The following is a 5,172-nucleotide window of genomic DNA, read 5'->3' on the forward strand; positions in this document are numbered from 1 at the left end:
AAAAAAAAAATATATATATATATATATATATGTATGTATGTATCTTCTGTTATTTCTTTTTTTAGGGTTTCATAATTTTCTTTATAGAGATCCTTCACTTCTTTTGTTAGGTTTATTCCTAGGTATTTCTTTTTTTTGTTAAAGCTACCATGAAGGGAATTATGTCCTTGATTAGCGTCATAACTTGGTTGTTATTGGCATATACAAAGGATACTAATTTATGGACACTGATTTTATATCCTGAGACATTACTGTATTTTTCAATCACTTCCAGGAGTCTTGTGGTTGAGTCTTTGGGGTTCTCTCAGTATAAGATCATAACATTGGCAAAGAGCAAAAGTTCGACCTCCTCTGCACCCATTTGGATGCCTTTATTTCCTTCTCTCGCCTGACTGTATTGGCTAGAACATCCAGCACCATGTTGAATAGTAGTGGAGACAGTAGAGGACAACCTTGTCTCTAGTCCTAAATGGAAAACCTTTCAGTTTTACTGAAAACCATTTGTGAGCATAATATTAGCTGTGGGTTTGTTGTAGATGGCTTCAATCAGTTTAAGAAATGTGCCACCTATGCCTATATTCTTCTGTGTTCTAATTAGAAAAGGATGCTAAATTTTATCAAATGCTTTTTCTACATCTATTGAGAGAATCATATGGTCTTTGTTTTTGCTTCTATTGATATGGTGAATTACGTTTATGAACTTGCATATGTTAAAACAGCCTTGCATCCCTGGGATGAAATCTACTTGATCATAATGTATGATTTTTTAATGACAAGCTGTAATCTATTGGTAGGACTTTATTGAGAATTTCTGCATCCATATTCATTAGTGAAATTGGTCTAAAGTTCTCCTTTTTAGTTAGGTCTTTTCCTAGTTTGGGTAGAATATGTTGGGGAAGATTACTTCCTTCTCCATTTTTTGGAATAATTTCTGCAGTATGGGTATAAGCTTTTCTTTGAAGATTTGAGAAAATTCTGGTATGAAGCCATCTGGACCCGGGCTTTTATTTTTATTGTTTCTTTGATCTCAGTGCTTGAAATTGGTGTGTTCAGGTAATCTACTTCCTCTTGGCTAAGTCTAGCGAGAGAGTGTGATTCCAGGTATTGATCCATTTCTTCCACATTGTCAAATTTCTGGGCATAGAGTTTGCTTGTAGTATTCAGAGATAATCTCTTGTATTTCTGTGGCATCTATTGTTATTTCCCATTCATTGTTTCTGATTGATATTATTAGAGATTTTACTTTTCTGTTTGTAGTTAATCTGGCCAAAGGTTTATTGATTTCATTTTTTAGAAAAACCAACTTCTTGTTTCATTAATTTTCTGAATAATTTATTTTCAATTTCATTAAACTCTGATTTAGTTTTGGTTATTTCTCTTCTTCTGCAGGGTTTAGCATTAGATTGTTCTTTTTTTCCCAATTCCTTAAGATGGTTCCTGAGTTTGTTGATGCGCTGTTTTTTTGAACATCACAGATTTCTGGCATTCAATGCAATAAATTTTCCTCTTAAGACTGCTTTTGCTGTATCACACAGGTTTTGGTAACTTGTGTCTTCATTGTTGTCATGTTTGAGGAATTTAATGATTTCCACTTTTATCTCTTCCTGAACCAAACTATCATTCAGCATAAGGTTGTTTAATTTCCATGCCTTTATGCGGGGATGAATGTTTTTGTTGGAGTTGAGTTCCACCAAAATTGCCTTGTGGTCTGAGAAGAGACAAAGTGTAATTTCTATTCTTTTAATTTTGCTGAGGTATGATTTGTATCCTAGTATGTGATCTATTTTGGAGTATGTTCCATGGGCTGACAAGAAAAAAGTATATTCTTTAGCTTTGGGATGGTATGTTCTGTATATGCCTATTAATTCCTTTTGCACTAGGGTCACATTTAAGTCCTTTGTATCTTTAGTTTAGTTTCTGTTTAAAGGATCTGTCCCATCTTTACCCTTCTTAACTTTAGTTGCTTTGCTCCCAACGCATTTGTTACTGTTGTTGCTATACAACACTTTTAAGACAAATAAGAAGATAACCTTTTTCTTCAAAGTTTCTTTTTATACAGACATACCTCATTCCATTGTACTTTGCTTTACTGCACTTAAAAAATATGGCAATTTCTACAAATTGAAGGTTTGTAGCAACCTTGAATTGAGTATGTCTACTGGAGCCATTTTCCCAACAGCAATGTGCTCACCTCATGTCTCTGGGTTGTATTTTGGTGATTCCCATAATATTTCAAACTTTTTAAAATAATTAACCATGTATCAAACATTCTAATAACTTTGTTTCTTTTTTGTTTGTTTATTTTTTTCCTTTTTACAAAATTCTTTTTTTTTTTTTTTAAATTATTGGGATTCATTGAGGGTACAAGAAACCAGGTTATACTGATTGCACTTGTTAGGTAAAGTCCCTCTTTTCATTGTGTCTTACCCTCAAAAGGTATGTCACACGCCAAGACCCCACCCCCTCTCTCTGTTCTTCCTTTCCCCACCCCCCTCTATCCTGCTCTCTTTCTCTGCTCTCCCCCTTCTCCCACCATGTCAATAATTGTCATTATATCAAAATGCAATACATAGGATTCATGCTTCTCCATTCTTGTGATGCTTTACTAAGAATAATGTGTGCCACTTCCATCCAGGTTAATACAAAGGCTGTAAACTCTCCATTTTTTTAATGGCTGAATAGTATTCCATGGTATACATATACCACAGCTTGTTAACCCATTCCTGGGTTGTGGGGGCATTTAGGTTGTTTCCACATTTTGGCAATAGTAAATTGAGCCGTAATAAACAGTTTAGTGCAAATGTCCTTTATGATAAAAGGATTTTTTTTCCTTCTGGGTAGATGCCCAGGAATGGGATTGCACAGGCCAAAAGCTAGGCTTCTTAGGCCAAATAGTTAGCCAAGCTATAAATGCAAAGGAAAGGTTCTTTAAGAAAAATAAAAGTGCTACTCCAAGGGACACATGAATAAGAAGAAAGTAAAACAGCCTGCCTGCTGATATGGAGAAAGTTTTAGTGGTCTAAATAGAAGATTAACCAATCATAAGATTCTCATAAGCCAAAGGCTAATCTTCAGCAAAGTCCAAACTCTTTTCAAGTCCAGTAAGCCTGGGAGGTGAGGAAGCTATAGAAAAAAACTGGAAGCTAACAGAGATTGGTACTTGGTGGTTCCAGTAAAGAAGCTGTCTCCATAACATGCAAAATGAAGTAGTAAGAGCTGATAGAGAAAGTCTAGCTTAGATCACTGATGAAGGTGACTACACTAAACAACAGATTTTCATTGTAGAAAAAACAGTCTTCTAATGGAAGAAGATGCCACTAGGACTTTCATATCTACACAGGAAAATTCAGTGCTTACCTTCAAATCTTTAAAGGACAGGCTAACTCTCTCATTAGGGGCTAACATAGCCAGTGACAATTAAACTGAAGTCATTGCTCAATGCCTGTCCAAAATCCCCATGGCTCTTAAGAATTATGCTACATTTATTCTGCCTGTACTCTATGAAGAGAACAATAAAGACTGGCTAACAGCACATCTGTTTACAGCATGTTACTAAATATCTTAATCCCACTCTTGAGACCTACTCACCAGAAAAAAGATTCCTTTCAAAATATTACTACTCATTAATAATGGAACTAGTTACTCAAAAGTTCCAATGAAGATATAAAAGAAGATGAATATTGTTTTCATGCCTAGTAACACAACATCCATTCTGTAGCCCATAGATCAAGGAGTAATCTCAACTTACAAGTCAACATTTCATAAGGCTACAGCCGCCATTGGCAGTGGTTCCTGTAAAGAATCTGTACAAAGTAAACTGAAAACCTCTGGAAAGAATCTGCTATTCCAGATGCCACTAAGAACATATGTCATTCTTGGAAGGAGGTAAAAATTTCAGCATTAACAGGAGTTTGCAAGAAGGTGATTACAATTCTCATGGATGACTTCAAGGGTTCAAGATTTCAGTGGAGGCAATAACTACAGATGTGGTAGAAACAGCAAAAGAACTAAAATTAGAAGTGGAGCCTGAACATGGAACTGGATAATAAATTGGAATAAAATTGGAATGGATGAGGAGTGATTTCTTGCACATGAACAAAGAAATTGGTTTCTTGAGATGGAATCTATGCCTGAAGATGATATGAACATTGCTGAAATAACAACAAAGAATTTAGAATATTACATACCCTTAGTTAATAAAGCAGCAGCAGGGCTTGAGAAAATTGACTCCAATTTTGAAAGAAGTTATACTCTGAGTAAAATGCTATCAAACAGCATCACATTTTACAGAGACATCTTTACTGAAGAGAACAGTCAACTGACGTGGCAAACATCATTGTTGCCTTATTTTAAGATATTGCTACAGTCACCCAACCTTCAGCAACCACCACCCTGATTAGTCAGCAGCCATCAACACAGAAGAAGACCCTTCCACTAGCAAAAAGATTGTGATTTGCTGAAAAGTCAGATAATTGTTTGCACTTTTTAGCAATAAAACATTTCTACCTGAGGTATATAATTTTTTTTCAGATATAATACGATTGTATAATTCACAGACTACAATATAGTGTAAACATAACTTTTATACACACTGTGAGGCCAAAACATTCATGTGACTCACATTATGATATTCCCTTTATCACAGTGGTATGACACCAAACCTATGATATCCCCAAGGTAGGCCTACAACGAGGCTGTTGTCCATTCCATGGAACGAAATGAAATACACACAAAGAGTTGTTAATTAGTATTCAGAAAGAAGGTCTTTCTGCTTGTACCAGTTTGTTTCTATGAATTTTCCAAAAGAACATCTCTTTCCAAGCACAAAATTTGATTTTTTGCTTATATTTGTCTTGGAGAAATATAAAGTTGATATAAAGGCTCTATCACCTTTGATCCCACCTCCAAAATCCCTCTTTAATATTATTCAAGTAATTTCTATTATTAAAAACATCACAAATAGGCTCAGCACTGTAGCTCAAGCGGCTAAGGCACCAGCCACATACGCCAGAGCTGACAGGTTCGAATCCAGCCCAGGCCTTCCAAATAACAATGACAACTACAACCAAAAAATAGCCACTGTGGCAGGTGCCTGTAGTCCAAGCTATTTGGGAGGCTGAGGCAAGAGAATCACTTGAGCCCAGGAGTTGGAGGTTGCTGTGAGCTGTGATG

General features: G+C 35.7%; 1 protein-coding gene across 1 annotated transcript in view; it reads right to left on the bottom strand.

Annotated features, from left to right (window-relative positions):
• NUBPL (nucleotide binding protein like) overlaps window positions 1–5,172 on the bottom strand; it is a 205,904-nt gene that overhangs the window by 44,064 nt on the left and 156,668 nt on the right. The window lies entirely within an intron of this gene.

The sequence above is a fragment of the Otolemur garnettii genome, unplaced genomic scaffold, assembly GCF_000181295.1.
Source record: "Otolemur garnettii isolate 467f Iridium unplaced genomic scaffold, OtoGar3 scaffold00052, whole genome shotgun sequence".
In the NCBI taxonomy this organism is placed as follows: Eukaryota; Metazoa; Chordata; class Mammalia; order Primates; family Galagidae; genus Otolemur; species Otolemur garnettii.